Source organism: Mus pahari, chromosome 3 (assembly GCF_900095145.1).
Source record: "Mus pahari chromosome 3, PAHARI_EIJ_v1.1, whole genome shotgun sequence".
Taxonomy (NCBI): domain Eukaryota; kingdom Metazoa; phylum Chordata; class Mammalia; order Rodentia; family Muridae; genus Mus; species Mus pahari.
In genome coordinates this window covers 59,916,132-59,936,307 of record NC_034592.1, presented here as the reverse complement: position 1 = coordinate 59,936,307, position 20,176 = coordinate 59,916,132, and the positions used below count along the sequence as shown (strand labels likewise).

At 38.9% G+C, this 20,176-nt stretch overlaps 1 protein-coding gene across 6 annotated transcripts in view; it reads left to right on the top strand.

Moving 5' to 3' along the window:
- The first annotated feature begins 4,555 nt into the window (after positions 1-4,555).
- Atf2 (activating transcription factor 2) overlaps positions 4,556-20,176 on the top strand; it is a 72,628-nt gene continuing 57,007 nt past the window's right edge. For 5 of the 6 annotated variants that reach the window (XM_021192627.2, XM_029536155.1, XM_021192629.2 and 2 more), the window contains exons 1-3: positions 4,565-4,709; positions 16,795-16,891; positions 18,451-18,526. The gene's annotated coding sequence lies outside the window, so the exon portion shown is untranslated. Of the gene's footprint in view, positions 4,710-16,794; positions 16,892-18,450; positions 18,527-20,176 lie in introns of all 6 variants that reach the window. The other variant, XM_021192628.2, reaches the window with a different exon arrangement.

Sequence of the window (20,176 nt, the reverse complement as noted above, 5' to 3'; positions counted from 1 at the left end):
CATCCCAAGGCTGAAATAGCACATTCCATGACAGCTGTTAAGTTTGAAAGCATTAACAGCTGCCTCTTGTAGCATTTAGTAAAAGAGCACTTTTATGATAGATAAGAGTTTTCTCCAAACAACCTCTTCTTGTACCTAAAGGATATTACTTTTGCTCAGTAGCTGTGCTCCCTTTTTGTCTTAAAAAAAAAAAAAATCATTGTTACCCGGGTGGTGGCACACGTCTCTAATTCCAGCACTCGGTAGTCAGAGGGAGTTGGATCTCTGTGAATTGGAGGCCAGCCTGGACTACAGATTGAGTCCAGGACAGCCACGCCTACACAGTGAAACCCTATTTCTAAAATCCAAGACTAAAAGCTGTGGGGATGAGATGGAAAGATACTCAGCAGTCAAGAGTACTAGCTACTCATTCCCTGCGCCCACACGGCAGTTCGCAACAGTCTGGAATTCCAGCTCCAGGAGTCTGACACCCCCACACAGACATCTATGCAGGTAAAACACGGATGCATACAAAATAAAATTTAAAAAGTCATTGTTGGTTAATAAATATATTTTGCATGTAGGGACAAATATACATTGATATTGTAACCTTCATCCTAAGGCATTTACACAAAAGGACACAAAGACATTTCAGACAGTCCCTATATATCAAGGCACCAAATAAGAAAAATGTAAAATAGCGCATGGAATAAAATGAAATACAGGTTTCCAGACTGATAGTATTTCGCTTCAAATTCCATTTAATATTTTAATTTTTATTTTCATGTGTGTGCATGCATGTAAGTGCCTTGTGTGTGTGTGTGTGTGTGTGTGTGTGTGTGTGTGTGTGTATGTGTGTGTGTGCAAGATCTCTTAAAGACCAAAAAAAAGAGTGTCAGATCCCTTGGAGCTGAAGTTACCACAGTCCTTTTTGAGCCACCTGACAAGCCGTGATCTGGTTCTCACAATACAGCAGCCATGGCTCTTACCCATAGACCCAACTCTCTCCAGCCTTTGTACCAAGTTCATAAAGGAGATTAACTCTCCTTAGAGATGAGGTAGATAATGTATGCAACAAGAAAAACATGAAAATAAGGACCCTACCGGAAGTTCCCTGCATTTGTAACCAAAGATGAATTTTACGGCAGATGGGACTCCGGGAGGGAAAATGGGGAAGCATACATTTTATTAGGCTGGAAACAGTGAGAGTTGCTGGTACACAGGATCAGAACTGAAGACAGTAATTATCCGCATTTAGCTTGTTTCCATTTGTAGAAAAGCTAGGGTAAAAGGGTTGTTATAGCCCAGAGGTAAAAGAAGCACCTTTGTGTACCGCTGGCCTGCCTCTGTGCCTAAGGAAGGGCACTGCACTGGATCTGTTCTCCACTTAGATCTCCTTTGTTTGTTTGTTTGCTTTTTTCATTTTAGGCATCTTTAAAGAGTTATCTAAAACTGAAAGTTCAAAACAAAGAAAAAAATCACATTCCTTGCTTATATAAAAGAATTCTGTAAATATTTTCCTTAGAATGACATGTCCCTCTAGTATACGTTAGGCCTCAAACCTAGGACAAATAGCTAACTGAGGTGCCTATTTAACATCTTAAAGTGGACCTGGCCACCAGGTTCTTTTAGTATCCCTCAGTCCCTGTCTGCTACAGGCTTTGGCTGGATTATATACGGGAGGGCAGCTCTGCCCCTTGACTGGAGACATTTAAGGTAGGAGAGCTGGGTTTGAGATCTAACAGTACTGGGTATAGATAATGGATTACTTGATAGCAGACAATTTAATGCCAAAGCTACTGTCACTTGAGATGAAAATAAATCAATCTGGAGACAAGAATTTCCATTTTTATCCAGATGGTGGTGGTGGTCTTGGTGGTAGTATATACCTATAACCCAGCAGAGGCAGAGACAGACAGATCTCTGTTAGTTCAAGGCTCACCAGGTCTACAGCGCAAGTTCCAGGACAGTCAGGACTACATAGTGAAAAACAGAAACAAACAAAAAGTTTTTTAATATACATGGTGAAAAAGCAATGTAAAAACTCAATTCTAGAGCCGGGCGTGGTGGTGCACGCCTTTAATCCCAGCACTTGGGAGGCAGAGGCAGGCGGATTTCTGAGTTCGAGGCCAGCCTGGTCTACAAAGTGAGTTCCAGGACAGCCAGGGCTACACAGAGAAACCCTGTCTCGAAAAAAAACCCAAAAAAACCCTCAATTCTAATCGACAAAATTCTTTTGAAATGCTTGAACATTTTTAGGGTTTTTTTTTTCCCCGCCTTGGGTTAGATACTGTAGGCTGGAGGAAAGCAGCATCTTAGTGAAAGTTAACTGGACCTAGCAATTTATGATCTGGCAGGCCTACATTTGTCCGTTATCCTTCCAACCAGTAATGAGCAGCTGACACCTTGCTGATATAATTAGTGTTTAAATCTACTGACACTACTGCTCGGTTACTAATATTACAAGATGGTACTTTCTTTCTAACTTCAGAACCAACAGTGTTAATAATCTGGTTTCTTTCAGGTTTCTCAAGTAATTAAGCTAGTTTTAAAGGAAGATTGAGTTGGCTCACATACATGTATGCAGGCCAGCAACCTACTAGAAGGTCCAGTGACATTACAATTTCACTTTCACGATAGGCATCATTATTAGACTGCAGGCTCATTGACTCTCTGATACTATTCCAGACAAACTTACAATTTTAGATTCGCTTGGCGTGGAGAAATTGGGTGTATTTTATGTAAATACACGAATTGTATTCATAAATCTAAATTAGAAATAAGCATTTAACAAATGGAAAAGCATGATACTAAAAAAAAAAAAAAAAAAAAAAAAGGCTTGCTTTTTAAAAATCAGTGCAAGATTTCACAGGCGCCTTAATCACATTTTGCAACTTGTACATATTTATCGGGCAACCAACATCCCTAAAATAAGCAACAAAATCTTCAGCAGGAATAAGTATGTTAGGAGTGGACCTGAACCAGCTACAGAACTGTAAAGGTCTGTCTCTTTCGTTGTCATTACACCAATCAGTCCAACTTTCTTCTTTGCCCCCAGTTTTAAGGACTACTTTGTGTGTATGAATGTTTGACTGCATAAACGCATGCGCACCCCCATGCCCAAGGAGGCTGGAAGAGGTTGTCCGATCCCCTCCCCCCCACCCCCCACCCTCCCCGTTTATGAGCAGCTATGTGGTGATAGGAAACTAAACTTGAGTCCTCTGCACCAGCAGCAAGCGCTTGTAACCACTGAGCCATCTGTCCAGGTCCTTCCCCCGCCCCGCCCCCTAGCTTTTTTGGAACCTACTTCCTACATTAACAGGCATTTCTTTGGCACCACAATTTACAGAGCAAAAGGAAAAATATTGTGGGAAGAATGCCACTTCTCTGCTGGGTTTTCATTGGGCGTCCTTTAGTCCTCTTTAAAATATTAATACAGATTTCTTAAGCTTTAAAAGAACGAGACGATCCTATTGAAATTAATAATTTTAATTAATTTTTTAATGTTATGTGCATTGGTGTTTTGTCAGGTCTCCCGGAAGTGGAGTTACAGACCGCTGAGGGCTGCTTGTGGGTGCTGGGAATTGAACCCAAGTCCTCTGGCCGAGCATCCAGTGCTCTTAACCGCTGAGACATCTCTTCAGTTCCTGAAATTTGTATTTTTATATGTAACTAAGTAAAGGAAATTTGATAAAAGAAGCCCCCATAAGTCCAAGAATTTTTCTCTAGGCAAAAGATCGTTGCTTTGTTTTAAAATATGGTGACATGGGGGTGGAAGACGGTGCATATCCTTTTGATCACTGCTTTTGAACATACTCGTCTGTAATGTAATATACCATGTACTTGACGCAGGGTTGGGGGACAGATCGGCTCCAGTTCTGGCTTAGTAAAATCCGAACAAAGACCTCTCTGAGAAAAGGTTTCTATTTTCTACGCAGGGCTGACTTATTTTGCTTCAGTGTGCACATGGGGGCGGAGGTGATGACTGGCAAACCCCGACTCTCCAAAACCTTAAGCGTAGCTCTCCAGCTCTGGCTTCTGGGTACTCGGAGGGTGGTCCAGAAGCGCTTCTCCCTTCGTATTCTCAGATCCCTAGTGTGGCCGGAAACCAATATGATGGAGACACCCGGAGCCAGGGCAGGGTTCCTTTACGTTCCCCGGACCTCACCTTTCTTCTCTCGCACCGCCCACGCCCTCCTGTTCGCCCCACCGCCACCTGCGCGCGCGCTCCAGATCCGGTGCCGCCTCTCGAGCCCGCCTCCCGACGGCTGCCAATCACAGCTTCCTGCAGTTCCTTGGTTACCGAAACAACGGTCCTTGGGCGCCTTGGCCACGCCCCTTTGGACCTGCTTCCCGCCTTTCGTGCTCTTCGCCCAATCACTCGCGTCCGAGTGTTCTTTGGTTCCCGCCTCCCCGCCCCCGCCCTCTTGAAGACCCGCCCTTTTCTGAGGTACCACGGAGTCACGTGACCCGCGGGCGCTCCCTCGGTGGAAAGCAGGAAGGGGCGTGTGCGTGAAGGGGAGGGGCGCGAGAAGAAAGCGGCAGGGATGCCGGGAGCGGGGCGGGGAGAAGGCTTGTCAGTCGGATCTCGCGAGAGAGGACGGAAGCCTGTGGGAGCCCGTGGCCTTTAAAGTGCGCTTCAGCCCTCTCCTCCGGGGCGAGTTTGTAAACACGGCTGGGCTCCGGGCTCACGGGTGGCTGGCAGGACCATGAATTAGTGACCTGGAAAGGTGAGTAATGGTGAAAGGGCCACAGGCTTGGAGGTTGTAGGGATGCAGAGGAAGAAGGTGCTAACATGGCGACGTCGCTGCCTCTAGTCCCCACCCCCCGCCTCCCACCCCTTCTGCGCCCCTGCTGTGGACCCCAACCCTCCGGACGGCCGTGGCCGCGCCGCCGCCTCCGGCCTGTCGGAGCGACCGGACCGTTAGGTAACGCGCTGCGGCTCCGGCCGGCCCCTCCCTCGCGCGCTTTCCCAAGCCCGAGCGAGAAGGAATAACGGCTCCGCTCCGACCCCTCCCTCCGACTTCTCCTCCGGTGTGGTCACTGGAGAGGTCCCCGAGGCGCTCTTCGGATCCGCCCATCTGTCGGGGAGACCCCCGCCGCTAGTCCTTGATCGCGCCGCCCAGAGGGCCCACGCTGGGTTCCCCACCGGGGACTCGGGCGATTGAGGGTTTGGGATGCTGCGGTGAAGGATTGGGAAGCCTTGGCTTCGGTGGAACGTGATGGAGCCAATGGTAATGGAGAACCTGGGAGCTGGTGGTCTCGGCCTTTTCTGTCCTTTCTGCCGCCCTCACACTCCCGCCACCAGCACCCTCCTTTCCAGGTGGGGCGGGGCTGAGGTGTGGGTGCAGGTTGATTCTGCTATTCCCCCCATCCCCCATTTACTTCGACCGGTGTTCTGTAGAGCTTTTGTAGGAAAATAATCTGTGCCTTTTATTACCCCAGGGACAAGGAAGAGGTAGGGAGGGATGTGTGAATGTCTCCCCGGGATGCTCACTCATTGAACCAGACCTTGGAGGAGATGGGAACTATTTTTACGCACATAGGTAATATAAAATTGTCTCTTCTTTAATGGAGACTCGTAGAACTGGGAAGATCGAGTAAAACTGCCACCAGTATAATGGAGTAAAAGGGTTACTCATGATAGACCCTAGGCCCATCGACTAATACCTAGATTACCTTGTGGAAGCTACAGTTTCTTGGGGATTATAAATTAGGGACACGTTCACACCACATGCAGGTAATGCTGTATTTAACATCTGACCAAACACAGACTGTTCTGAGCTCAGTTTGTCCTGTTTGAGGAAATTCTTAACCCTTGGCCATTGTCAAGTAATAACCGTTCCAGGAGTAGTACTCATTTAGCACCAAATGGCCCGGGTCTCTAGCACCCTAATTGTAAGACTTTATAAAAGCTTATTTTAAAACAATTAACTCTAGATGAAATAAGAGTCTTGTATTGAAATCTGCTAAACCTATTTGAAGAATCCCTGCCATAAACTTTTTTCAAAAGAATAGAAATATTTTGTAGAGTATGTTAAAAACATATCCTATATAAGCCAAGAAAACTAAATACATGGATCTTTAAGGCCATCGATTGTTGAGTGATAATTAAGATTCTAGGTCTTAGCCAGGCGTGGTGGTGCATGCCTTTAATCCCAGCACTTGGGAAGCAGAGGCAGGCGGATTTCTGAGTTCGAGGCCAGCCTGGTCTACAAAGTGAGTTCTAGGGCTATACAGAGAAACCCTGTCTCGAAAAACCAAAAAAAAAAAAAAAAAAAAAAAAAGATTCTAGGTCTTAAAAATCATTAATAAATAATTGGAGAGATGTTTAGAGATGTTTTCATGGGTATTTAAAAATTTAAAGCTATATTGTTTTGAAATGATATATCCACTAAATATTTCACATTAAGTCAAGAAATCTAGGTTTTGTTTTGTTTGTTTGTTTAATTTTTAAGAAATCTTGAAAACTTGAATTTTAATTACTTATCTGTAAAACTTGAGTTTTAATTATTTATCTGTACTCTCCTAATCAATTATATTGCTAGATCGGGTAAATAGCTTTACCTTATATGCTGTTTCCACTCATTTTCATCTTTTCCAAAATGCTATGTGTTTCTATGAACTGGTATTACTTTGTTTTGTTACTCTTATTGAAATGTCCTTAGAAAAATAAAGTCTTTTATATTTTTGTTACTCTTATTGAAAAGCCCTTAGAAAAGTCTTTGATATTTAAAGCAAAATTGGTACTAGAACCCTCCTTGATTAGAAGTCAGTGAAAGTAATTAGATAATTCAATGAAAGTGATTAGATGATTCAACTGACCTGTATGAAAATTAATACATATAATACTCCCTGTATTAACTTGTAGCCTACAAAAACCACCTGTCATATAGTCGAGTTTTAACATTTTGTGACTATCTTATATTCACATCTATTTCTTTAGACTAAAATCTTGTCTGAAATGGAATATGTTCTATGTTTGTTTTTAAGATTTATTTATTTTTGTGTTTTGCTTGCATATATGTATGTATACCATTTATGGGCATTGCCCTTAGAGGCCATCATAAATCCTGAATCCCTAGAACTAGGGTTACATATTATGAGCCACCATGTGGGTGCTGGGAACTTATCCCAGCAGCTCTGCAATAACAGCAGGTACTCTTAACTGCTGAGCCATCTCTCCAACCCTTTGTTTGCTTTTCTACCATGCTAGGAAAGCTCTTTTTATTTTGTTGTTTCCAGACACGGTTTCTCTCTGTAGTTTGGCTATCCTGGAACTTGCTTGTAGACCAGGCTGGCCTCTACCTCACAGAGATCCTACCTACCTCTACCTCCTGAGCACTGGGACTAAAAGGTGTGCTCTTTTTTATTGAGGTATACATTCCTCAAAATCTCTATGTAATTTGTTTTTATTTTACAGTTGTGTGTGTCTAACTGCTTGTCTGCCTTCTTGCCAGTGTGGATGATAGCATATTTATGGAGATTAAAGGACAACATTGAAGAATAAATGTTTTCTTTCCACCGCATGGGTTCTGAGGATAGAACCCTGGTCATAAGGCTTGGCGGCAAGTGCTTTACCCACTGGACCATCTCATTAGCCCTATATGTAACTCTGATGTTGAAGTCATAGTGGTCCCCATTACTATTTTTGACTGTGGGGGGAAATTGCAGAAAAACACTTTCTTTGTTATGTTTCTTAAGGTTAAAAAGTTAAAGTAAGGTATCATTTCATAGAAAATGGAAGAATGCATGAGTCTTTAAGGCCATTGGTAGTTGTAATTACATGTTTTATATTACATAGATATGAAATATACAATTATAAACTTGTATGTGATATATATCTTCTCATTTTTTATTGACAAACCTAAAACATATTTTATTTTAAGATAGTCTAGATGCTTACTTTGTTCTTTTTGATAATCATAAGGGGATTTAAATGTGTGTTTTATTTGCTATGGTATATGTGTATAATGTACTTGTATTGGGTCAGAACAACTTTAAGGAGGTAGTTTTTTCTTTCCACCTTTACATGGGTTGTGGGTATTGAACTCAGGTTGTCAGGTTTGCATGGCAAATGCTTTGCTGGCTGAGCCATATCACTGCCTCTAAAATAATAATTATTTCTATTTCTTCTCTTCCTCCTCCTGCTCCTTTAGGGTCAGGGGACAAAATGGGGTATGGCTGTATCTTGAGAGTGTAGGTATATTTACTTGGGTCCATGTCTTAACTGGTAATTGTCAACGTTTCCCCAGATTAATATCCAAGAAATTACAAACAAAAACAAAAACCACTTGAAATATAGTAGTGAGTGACTTGTGATCCTTGAGAAGGTTCTTAGAGAAACAGAGTAATTATGCTTGGCAAATAGTAAATGGACTTGAGTTAATTTTAGTAGTATATGTTTACATTCATCTGTACCATTTGCTTTTCTTTCTTAGGTTTTGTTTTGTTTTGTTACTTTGTTGTTTTTGTTTATTTGAGACAGGTTTCTCTGTGTAGCCCTGGGTGTTTGGGAACTCATTCTGTAGACCAGATGACCTCAGACTCAGAGATCTGCTTGCCTCTGCCTCCTTAGTTCTGGGATTTAAGGCATACAGCACCTTTGATTTTTAAGTATGTTCTCTAACATGTTTTTGTTTTGTCTAGTGGAACTTTGCATTCCAGTTTTCTATCTTTACCTTTTCTAGCATTATAGTTTTCTATTATATACATTTTGTGATGTTTGATGATTATGTAGTTAACCAAATCACTTAAGCCACTTAATAAATTTCTCAGTATTAAATGCCTAATTGGAAGAAAATTGATTTAAATTTTGTTATTTATTTGAGGTTGGATGTCACTCTGTAATCCAGGCTGCTGGAACTCGTGGCCTTAGACCCATGGCAGTCTTGCAGCAGCCTCCAAGTCCTGGGATTACAGTCATTTGCCACCCTGTCTAGCTAATTTTTAATAATTTTTAATTTTGAAGACAGGATCTCCTCGTGTAGCTTGGTCTGCTTTTTTTCCTTTCTGATTTTAACATTGAATTAATGAACATGGTTTTTTTTTTTTTTTTTTTTTTTTTGAGACAATTTTTTTTTGGTTTTTCAAGATATCATATTGATTCTCAATATGATGCGAGTCAAGTCTCAACTTGACTGCGAGTTATTAATGGAAAAAGTTATATTGTTTAGTAGTTTCAAAATCATAATATAGTTGACCATATAATTTTATAGTTATGAACTATGTACTTGGACAAATATCTATTTTATTATATTTTCTGCCATTTACCTGTTTGTTTCTCATACAAAAGCCTAATAATATCACTACTTAAATTTTATACACTTTGCTCATTGAATTTATTAGTTTTAATTTATGGACCACTTTCTGAATTACAGATTACTTTTTTTTTAGGAATTACTAAATTTTCTTTCATATATTCTGGCACAGTGAATGTTGTTTTAGGGTAGTTGTTAGTACCCAAATTGTGAGCCGTGTTATGCTTAGTCAAATTGTTTTTTGTGTCTCAGTTTCCACCTGCCTGCCAACAGGGTTTTTCTGAGTTGCCTAAGTTGTCTTGGAACTCACTCTGTAGACCAGGCTGGCCTCAGACTTGGAGATCCACCTGCCTCTGCCTACTGAGCGCTGGAATCAAAAGTGTCCTCTACCACTGGTGTCTCGGTTTTCTTTAAGGAGAACAACACTTAACCTTGTACTCATTTGATTAATGTATATCAGTGCTCACAGCTGCATCAGAGAGTTGTTGATGTGTTTATAAAAAGATAGATATAAGATATAAGGGATGCCCATGCCCAGGCATCCCTTCCCCTGGACGGACCAGCCACATGACAGTATAGTATAGAATAGAGTTTATTCAAGGCATGGGGAGGGGAATTAAGAGGGTAGTAGAGGCAGAGAAAGGCAGAGAGAGTAGAGAAATAGAGGCCAGCCATGACCACATGGAGAGAGGGGGAGCAAGAGGGAGCAAGGGTAAGAGAGGGAGGAGGGGACAAGCAGCCCCTTTTATAGTGGGTCAGGCCTTCTTGGCTGCTGCCAGGTAACTGGGGACAAGCATACCTGACTATTGACAAGTAACTGTGGAGTGGAGTTTAGACAGAATGCTAACAGTTGTTGCTTATTCAGTGCATGTTTACTATGAAAGTTCAGTAATTCTCATCTCCTATAGTCAGTCCCTTCAGGCATGCTTATGATGTGATTTGAAGACAGTATAACTGTCATTTATTTCATAGTTTTGGTAGCAAATTCGGATTTTCCCTAGGAATTTATAATTTGGGGTAGAACTTACTATGTTAGGATTTCTATAAACCCATTTCAGAGAATATTATTTTGTACCCTATGCACTCTTCCTCTATGTCAGACTTCCTTTTTCATGTTGTAGTGTAGCATATATATATATTTTGAGATTATAAAGTTTGATGCCGCCTTTAATCCCAGCACTTGGGAGGCAGAGGCAGGCGGATTTCTGAGTTCGAGGCTAGCCTGGTCTACAGAGTGAGTTCCAGGACAGCCAGGGCTATACAGAGAAACCCTGTCTCAAAAAAAAAACTAAAAAAAAAAAACAAAAACAACAAACAACTGATGCCATTGTTTTTACTAATCTCATTAACATTCTAGTGAGACTTTTCATATCTTTTGATGAAATTAAAATAAGACTGTTCTAATATTTGTTCTTTTGAAGTCTTTATCAAGAATTTAGTTAACATGGTTATACCATCAATTCTCAGTCACAATGTTAAAAGTTGTTGGTGCTTGTTTATCATTTGTCAGGTATGGATTATAACAATTTACTTATTTATAATATGTATATGAGTGCTCTGTCTGCATGTATGTATAGTTGTATGCCAGAAGAGGGCATCAAATCCCAGGAGAGATGGTTGTGAGCCACCATGTGGTTGCTGGGAATTGAACTCAGGACCTCTGGAAGAGCAGACAGTGTTCTTAACTGCTGAACCATCTTCCCAGCTCCCTATCAGGTATGTTTTAATGGTGAAATATGGATATTGGTTGGATTGGGCTTTCACTTTCCTGAACTTGAATATACTTTGAGGAGAGAAAGATGTGTGTGTGGTGTACCTACATTTCTTTGAGGGTATGTGCATGTGTGTATGGTTGCACATTAACATGTGTGGAGGCCTGGCAAAATTTTGAGTGTTTGCCTAGATTAGTTTCTACCTTAATTTTTTAAGTTTTTATTTGTTATTGTTATTGTGAGTATATTTTTTGTGCATGTGCATGATGTGTGTCTGTGGGTATGCTTACCTTGACACATGTGTGGATACCAGAAGATAGTTCTGTGGAATCAGTTCTCTCTGTCTACCTTTGCATGGGTTACAAGGTTCAAACTCAGGTTGTCAAGCTTATACAACAAACACCTTTACCCACTTAGTCTATATAATTTTTGAAGTGGAGTCTCTTACTAAACCTGGAGCTTATTCATTCAGTGAGGCTAGCTGGCGAATGAGCTCTAGAGATCCACCTTATTCCTCTCCCAGAAGTACATGGTTACAAACTTACATTTCTGTTCTTGTCCTGGCTTTTATGTGGGTACCTGGGATCAAACTCAGGTCATAATATCTGTATATCAGGTAGCCATGCTGACAGCCATTTTTCCAGCTCCTGAATAATTCTAATTTTATTTTATTGTAAGTGTTTGTATGTGTGTGATGTGTGTATGCATAAACCAGACATTGTAGTACAGGTATGTAATCTCAGCAGTAGCAAAGTAGAAGCAGGAAGAGCTGACGTTTGTTATTCTTGGTGACATAGCAAGTTTTAGGCCACCCTAGGTCATTCAAGATGTTACCTCCCAAAACAAAAAGCAACCTTGACTGGCTTAGATTCTCTTTTCTTTCATCTCCCAAGTGTGGAGGTTAAAGGGGTATGCCACCATACTGTGACCCAGAAAATTTGTATTAAAAAATCTAAAATATTAGTTAGGGGAAGAGAGTAAGTATATTTTACTCACATGTTTATATTATAAACACAGTATTATATAATTATTCCATTACCAAATCTAAAACCAAGTTATTAATAAACCTTAATCTACTGCTTTTCATATTTGTCACTGTTAGTCTGTGAGTTTTGTGAAACCTGAACTTGCCTACTTAACCCAGGGATCAGTGGTCTGATAATAATTTAAAATAAAGTTTAACTTTAATCTTTAACCTAAGTTTGTTGTTGTCGTTGTTGTTGTTTTGAGATAGGGTCTCTCTATGTAGATCTGGTTAGCCTGGAACTTACTATGTAAGTCAGGCTGACTTTTCCCTCCTAGAGACCTGCCTTTCTATACCTTCTGACTGCTAGAATTAAAGACATTGTATCCAGCATTACTAAAAAAAAAAAAGTGTTGTGATACTGGGCTGATTTCACTATTTACATACTGATTTCTTAAGTTGCTTCTCATCAATGCTTCGGTATAGGTTGATGACAATATGCCTGGAAACCATCTTTTATATGTTGTAAGTAGAGAAAAAATTTAAAACTACTGCTTCCCTCATTGAGGTTGGGAATACATTTCTCACTTTTGAGGAGTTTAATTTCTTTCTGTTGATGAACTAAGCATTCCATATCCATTATACTCAAGGATAATATCAAATCCATAAACTAAAGATCAGTTTAACTCTTACAGTAGATTTTGGCATTATATGTGTACTGCTCAGTTTCTAGCCATAAAAATAAAATATAATTTAGTATTATTAAGCATTAGGAAAATGTATATTTAAAGTCAAAGTAAAATGCAGTGTAACTTACAAACTTACATACATTTAATACTGTTTGAGTTCATGCCCTAGTCTCTATTTTACACATTATTATTACTATTATTAATATTTTGGGGAGGGTGGGTTTTTTGTTTTTAAGGCAGGCTTTCTCTGTGAAGCTCTGGCTATCCTGGACCTTGTTCTGTAGAGCAGGATGACCTCAAATTCAGAGATCCACCTGCCTCTGTCTCCTGAGTGCTGGGATTAAAGGAGTGCATCACCATCACTCAGCTACATTATTTTAATTCTTTTTGATATTCATCAAGTTCATTGACATATCATTGTAAAATCATAGTATTTAAATTTTCCTAATAAGGTAACTTAAAGATACTTTTAACATTGAATGGGTAATTGTTTTTAGGTTATAGCTGTAGGTTTTTAGATTCATAGATTTAGATTTGTTAGGAACATTTTGCTGTTACCAGGGTAGTTCTAAAATCATCTTGTACTTTGTGGTACCTGTGAAGTCACAAGGAAATTGTGACACAGAAAACTCTCTGCCTATTTGTATGGTTCTGCTTCCATTGAATGACATTGTAAGAGAGCATAAGTCCATCTTTCTGGTAACTTATCACTTTTGTTTACTATAAAGATTTTCTATAACCAATTTATATGGTATATGGTAAATATGCTTGTAAATAATATGGTAAGTATATGGTAAATATACTTTTAGATTGCCTCATCTGGGTCCTCTGGGAACCCTCCACTTTAACTAAATCATAAAAATAAAAATATATTCAATAATAAAGTTCTGTATGATATTTCATTGTGTATATAGATGATGTAGTATTTTAAAGTAATCTCTAGTTCAATCACGTCACAGATGACCAGATTTTATTGTATGTTTGGAATCCTAAAGCCAAAATCAATGTGTTGACAATGTTACATGCAATTTGAAGTCTCTGGGGAAGAATCCATTTGCAAGATCACTCACCTTGTTGGCTTTGCCCTCCCTCTTCTGTTGCTTCCCACCTGCCCAGGGCTGCTCTTCATATGGGGAAGCTGAAGTGCTTTCCTCGTGGCCATCTCTGGCAATGACAGATCCAGGTCTTCTATTTCTTTTTCTTTCTTTTTTTTTTTTTTTTAAGATTTTTTAATTTATTATATGTAAGTACACTGTAGCTGTCTTCAGACTCACCAGAAGAGGGTGTCAGATCTTGTTACGGATGGTTATGAGCCACCATGTGGTTGCTGGGATTTGAACTCCAGAACTTCGGAAAAGCAGTCGGGTGCTCTTACCCACTGAGCCATCTCACCAGCCCCAGGTCTTCTATTTCTAATCCTGCTGACTTCTCTTTCTGGATGAATGTCTTACTCTGAATGGCTCAGTGTACTCTAGATTGGCTCACATGGATGGATGCCTTGAGGACATTCTGTTTGGGGATCTGTAATCTCTATATACATGCACAGTTCCCTTTTCTTTTAATAGAACCTATTCACAGGTTCCAGGAATTGGATCATGGACATTTTTAGGGACCATTTCATCTACTACAAATTGACTCCTTAAACTTTATTGAAGAATTTAATTTCTGGTTTTGTTTGTTTACAATATATCTTGATCTGAAGGCAGCAGAAATGAACTGAGCTACTAGACCTACATTGAACTTCTAAGACCTCAAAGCCCACCACCTAGTAACACACTTCCTACAGCAAGGCCACACCTTCCAGTAGTGCCTCTCCTTACGAATTAAACATCCAAACACAGGAGTCTGTGGGAACCATTCCTATACAAACCGGCACACCTAACTTAATAATTCTAAAATTTCTTTTCTTCATTCTCATGGAACTCTCTCAGGACCATGAGTTTTCAGATAGTATTCCAAAAGTGGAAGAAGTAGTCATTAAATAAAAACTATTGTTCCTATTATCAATTACAGAGCTACCTGGATTCCAAACATTATTAAACACAAGACAAAATATGTATGTATGTGTGTATAGGGCAGATTTGGGGTAAGAGAGGAGTATGGGGGCATTTCTCTTTGAAAAGCATGAAAATGAGGACTCAGGGAAAAAGGCAAGTTGAAGACTGAGAAACCAAATATTCTTTGGAGAGTTTTCATATACAATTAATACAAAGCCTTTTAAGGTTGTGCCTTTGTAAAGTTGCCCCAAACCTGCTTACATAGTATCTTCATACCTAAGTACCACTCAGGACTTCACTTGCATATATAAAACTTGAGTTTGTGACTAAGAAAAGGTGGTTCCTCTTTAACAGTGATACCTATCCCTTGGGCTGTGTGTTCTGGTAGTGTTTGACTCTACATAAGAGTGCTTACTGTTAGCAGTTCTGGTAGCTTTGTGTGGAGATACTGCCTCTTCCTGTAGGTTACTTAAGTTCAAGTGTAAGAAATATACAGAAAGTGGGTAATACTGGTGGAGAGATTCCCTACATCTGTGCTTTCCAAGCTTTAATAAAAGGTATTTTTAATGTTTATCAGTGTCAAGATGATTATGAGTAAGTCAAGCTGTGAAGGACAAGTATGGCTATTTAACTTAATTACCCTTGTTGCTTTAAGTGATACTTGCATTGCTATGTTTCAAGATGCTAGTTATAGATTTTTTTTTTTGACCAACTGCTGAAATAAGAATATAAACATCTATGTGCAGATAGGCAGATCTAAAACCATGCTTGTAAAAATGAACATTTCTTCGAAAAACAAAATAGTTTGCAAGGATCTTATCTCTGCCTGAAATACATGAGCATGTTTTCAATACCATCACACAGAGCCAATTTATAAGACCAATCTGCAGGTGATAGAGGAAGAAGGGAAAATTATGAATACCAGAATGGCAATGTAAGAACAAAGAAAAATGAATTGTACTTTTGAAGAGTACAATTAGACCATTAGGCTCATATAGACCATCTACAAAACTGTCCATTGGATTATTATTCCTTTTATAGCCATAGAGTGCATTTGTGTCGCTAAATATATCCTTTGAGTCCTTTCTCCATAAAGAATAGTTTTTCATTTAAAACTTTTTTCTTCCAACTTTGAATTAAGATACTTTCTAATTTCTGGTCTTTCACTCTTAAGTTATTAAACATTAAGAAACCTTCACTGATCCTAAAGGAAAGTGTTATTCTTCTTTCTAATAGTCTGTAATAATGGGGGCTAATTCACAAAGTATAGGAACATTTATTTCCTTTTGAACATCATTCTTTGGAAATCACTAACTTTTCCTAACATACTTGATATCTATCTAAACCTTCTGCCAAGTTCTTACCTATCCCACCTTATCTAGTACTTATTTAACGGATCTGTGTGATCATTTATAAGTTTGTGGATTGCCTGTAAGAGTTTACTTTCATCTGGGCAGCCTCCCTGCCATTTTTGGCCAATAGTGACTAAGTTCTGTCCCATAGAATGTGAGTAGAATTTTCCTTTGGAGTTTCTGAAAAGTCCCTAAAGAGAAGCCATTATTCATTTGTGTTTCCCTTGCTGCCTGATTCACAGCTGTGACGGCTAGAACGTCATTTGTTATACACCTTTAGAAGTAAGGGAGTTAAGATAATAGCAGAGCAGAAGAGGGCCCTGAGTCCCTTATGATCATGGTCCTAGGATGCTTGTATTCGTATGAAATGATTAAATCTCTGAACGATACAAGATTGAGTTTTCTTAGTGAATCCTATTCTAAGATGCATGTGAGAAATATCAAACTATTTCCATGTAAGAGGCACATTTAAACTAGGGCCCATAGATTTTTTATTGTGTAGCAACAACATAAAAATATTAATTTTCACGCCAACATTTGATGCTTTGATTCAACTCTGACATTTCACCTATTACCTGTCCTTCAGGTATATGCTGCTAAAAATCTTGTTTTCTTCCTTTCACCATAGTTCTTTTGCCTTTCCTCCATCCTTAAAATTGTTTTATACCTACAGATGGTAATGTGTTGGCAATTTGGGGGCTGTATGGTGAACATCTTTTTGAAACATTTGATATTTTGGGAGAAATTTAATTTTATATAATAGGAATAGGCAAGATTTAATTATAAAATGTATATTAAACAGGATAAGTATATTCTCTTCTGCTTTTCTCCTTTTCTCTAGAGATACTAGATGGCAACTTGGGAAGTATTGCTTGCTTAGCAAGAGCTTAGGGATAATTCCTGTTAACAGTAAAACTCATGGCCCACCAGCTACAAAGGTAAGGGAATTTGAGCTTCTCCCCACCACCACCTCTTTGTGTGTGTGTGTGTGTGTGTGTGTGTAAATGCATATTCATATGGGTACACATACATGTTGAAGCCTGAGGTCAATGTCGAGTGTCTGTCTTGTCTTTTCCTTTCCTTTCTTTCTTTTTCTTTTTTTCTTTGTTTGTTTGTGGGGGGAGGTGTTCTCTATGTATCCTGTGTAGCTCTGGATGTCCTGGAACTATCCAACTCAGAGTGCTGGGATTAAAGGCATATACTACCACTGCCTTTTTGAGAGAAGATCTTTCACTATACCTGGTACTCACTGAGACTGACTGACTAGCAAGTCCCAGGCTCTCTCCTGCCTGTCTCCATTTCTTCAGTATTAGTCTTTTTTTTTTTTTTTCCCTTTTTCATAAGTTCTAAGGCTCTCTTCAGGTTTGTGCAGAAAGCACTTCACCAACTGTTCCATCTCTCAAAGTAAAGCTTTGAATGTAAAATTGTTCTTTTCATATTATAATAATTGGTGTCTAATGAAAATAATAGCAGTTTCTATGCAGCAATTAACAATCTATATTGATAGTTTTCAGTGGGGTGGGGTCAGATCTGGAGGGTTAGTAAATTTAGAAATGGCCTTTTGGAGATAGGTTATGAAAACACACTGAAGGCTTAAATTGTTTAATTTTTCTTAATCCAAAAGTTCTTAAACTTACTTAGCTTTCAGCAAAGAGTCAAAAAATAAAAGTCTTAATCCACCTAAAAAATTTAATTGTAATAACAAGTTAATCTAGGAAGTGTTTTGTGGGTTGGAGAATCATTTTGACAAAAAGTTGATTTTTCTTTGTTTTTGTTTTTGTTTTTGTTTTTCGAGACAGGGTTTCTCTGTATAGCCCTGGCTGTCCTGGAACTCACTCTGTAGACCAGGCTGGCCTCGAACTCAGAAATCCGCCTGCCTCTGCCTCCCCAGTGCTGGGATTAAAGGCATGTGCCACCATGCCCAGCTAAAAGTTGATTTTTCTATGGCCGTATAAACCTATTTGCTTTGAATTATTAAAGCTTCTATTTATGCTTTTTTTTTTTTTAATTAAAAGATTTCTAAATAGAACTTTTGAAGTACAGAGAGAAAAAGAATGAGAATTTCTTTTTTTGTTTTGTTTTGTTTTGTAACAAGGTATTTCTTGTAACCCAGGGATGATTACAATCCTCCTGCCTCAACCTCCCTAAGTGGTGATTTTAGACACATACCACTAAGCCTGGTTTTTCTTTTCAGACTTCAAAGGTATGAAAAAAATTGCTGTTTTAATGACTGCTGATTAACTGTGCCCTAGGGGCTAAATTAAATACTTCTTCCTTTCTTAACTCTTTGATGGAACTGGATGGATTAATACATCTAATTCATTTATGTGAGTTTTTATATTTCAAAAGTACTTTATCATTATAAAGATTCTTGTTTTTTTTTTATTAAGTCATACTGATTTCATTTGATTGAGTGCTTTCATTTGCAAAAAGCAATGCATTTCAAGAAGTGTTTCAAAGCTGTTTCTAACAGTATAAAACCATTTTTGTTTTTCAGTGTCTTTGCCATGAAACAGAGGACATGATAAACTGTTTACCTTAATGAAATTCAAGTTGCATGTGAATTCTGCCAGGTAAGTACATGATATAATAATATTTTGCACCATGTTTCATGTTATAGGTTATGAAACTTACTTTTCATAAATTGTATTTACTAGATTACTATTTGAATTCTTTTTCCCTAAATCTGAAGCCTCTTATTAGTTTTCAGTTGATACTTGTTTCTAAATTATCAAGTTAAGAGCATTAAAATAACTGGTGTAATAGCACAGGTCTATAATCCCCTTACATAGATAGGACCACTGTGATATCAAGATCTGTGCTAGATACCAATACCCTGTCTCAAAAAAAAAAAAAAAAAAGCCAGTCATCCAAATACATGTTTTATGGTTTTAATGTCTTCTAAAACAAGTTCTTGATATAAGAAGTGGAGAAGTGTTCAAATAGCAACTCTTAAAAAATGCCATATACTTGGGCTGGAGAGAGGGCTCAGCAGTTAAGAGCACTGACTGTGCCGGGAGGTGGTGGCGCACCCCTTTAATCTCAGCACTTGGGAGGCAGAGGCAGGCGGATTTCTGAGTTCGAGGCCAGCCTGGTCTACAAAGTGAGTTCCACGACAACCAGGGCTACACAGAGAAACCCTGTCTCGAAAAAACAAAAACAAAAACAAACAAACAAGAAAGTAGCACTGACTGTTCTTTTAGAGGTCCTGAGTTCATTTCCCAGAAACCAAATGGTGGCTCACAACCATCTGTAATGGGGTGTGATGCCCTCTTCTGATGTGTCTGAAGACAGCTACAGTCTGAAGAAGAGCTACAATGTACTCATAAACATAAAATTTAAAAATGCTATATACTCAAGTCCTCTTAGCTCAGCTTCCCAGGTACTACTAGGATCAGGAGGTCATACCAGTGCCCTGCTTTAAAAAAAATGTTAAGTTGTTGAAAGGATTCACTTGGATCTTTAAGTGGAAATTCTGAAGCAGAAAAGTAATCTTGATCCAGATATGTTACTTTATAGTTGTGTTTGAATTTGGATCAAAATTATTAGTAAGTCATTTAAGCTTAAAAAGTCCCTCTGTCAATATATACAGGCAGACCATTCTGCCTTAGAAGTTCTAATTCCTGAAATTGGAGGGAAAAAAAGTTTTTCTAATTACAAAGTTATAAATATCAGTTTGTCTATCCAAACCATTGGCTCAAGTATTGCAGGAGGGCCTATGGGAGGTGGGAGAAGAGGATGAGTGTTCTTCAGGTGGAAACTCTTGGTGCGTGCGTGCGTGCGTCTGTAGGGGGTTTGTTTTCCCCACTTTTACTGCTTGTGGCAGGTTCAGTTAGCAACAGCACAAATTTCACTGGATCATTTCAAGGGTTGAATGACTTCACAAGCCCTGGTCTCAGGAAATTAACTTTCGTATTGAGGACACAATTTTTAGGTTAACTGATGTCCAAAATACTCCCTTGAATCATAAGATCCATCAATTTTTAATATTGTTTAGACCTGCATCTAGAATTATATCATAAAATCTTTTAAAGCATATGTTAGATATATGTGAAGAATTTTATTTAAATGTAAACTTCATACCATACTATCAATTTTTGTCTAAATAAGAATACAGTTCTTTTAAAAAAGTCCCTCCCTCTGCTATTCCTCTTTGCCTATGAATTTACTTGTTGAAAAGAGTGGGTAGTGTCTTAATAGATGTTTCCATGTATTGACTTGGG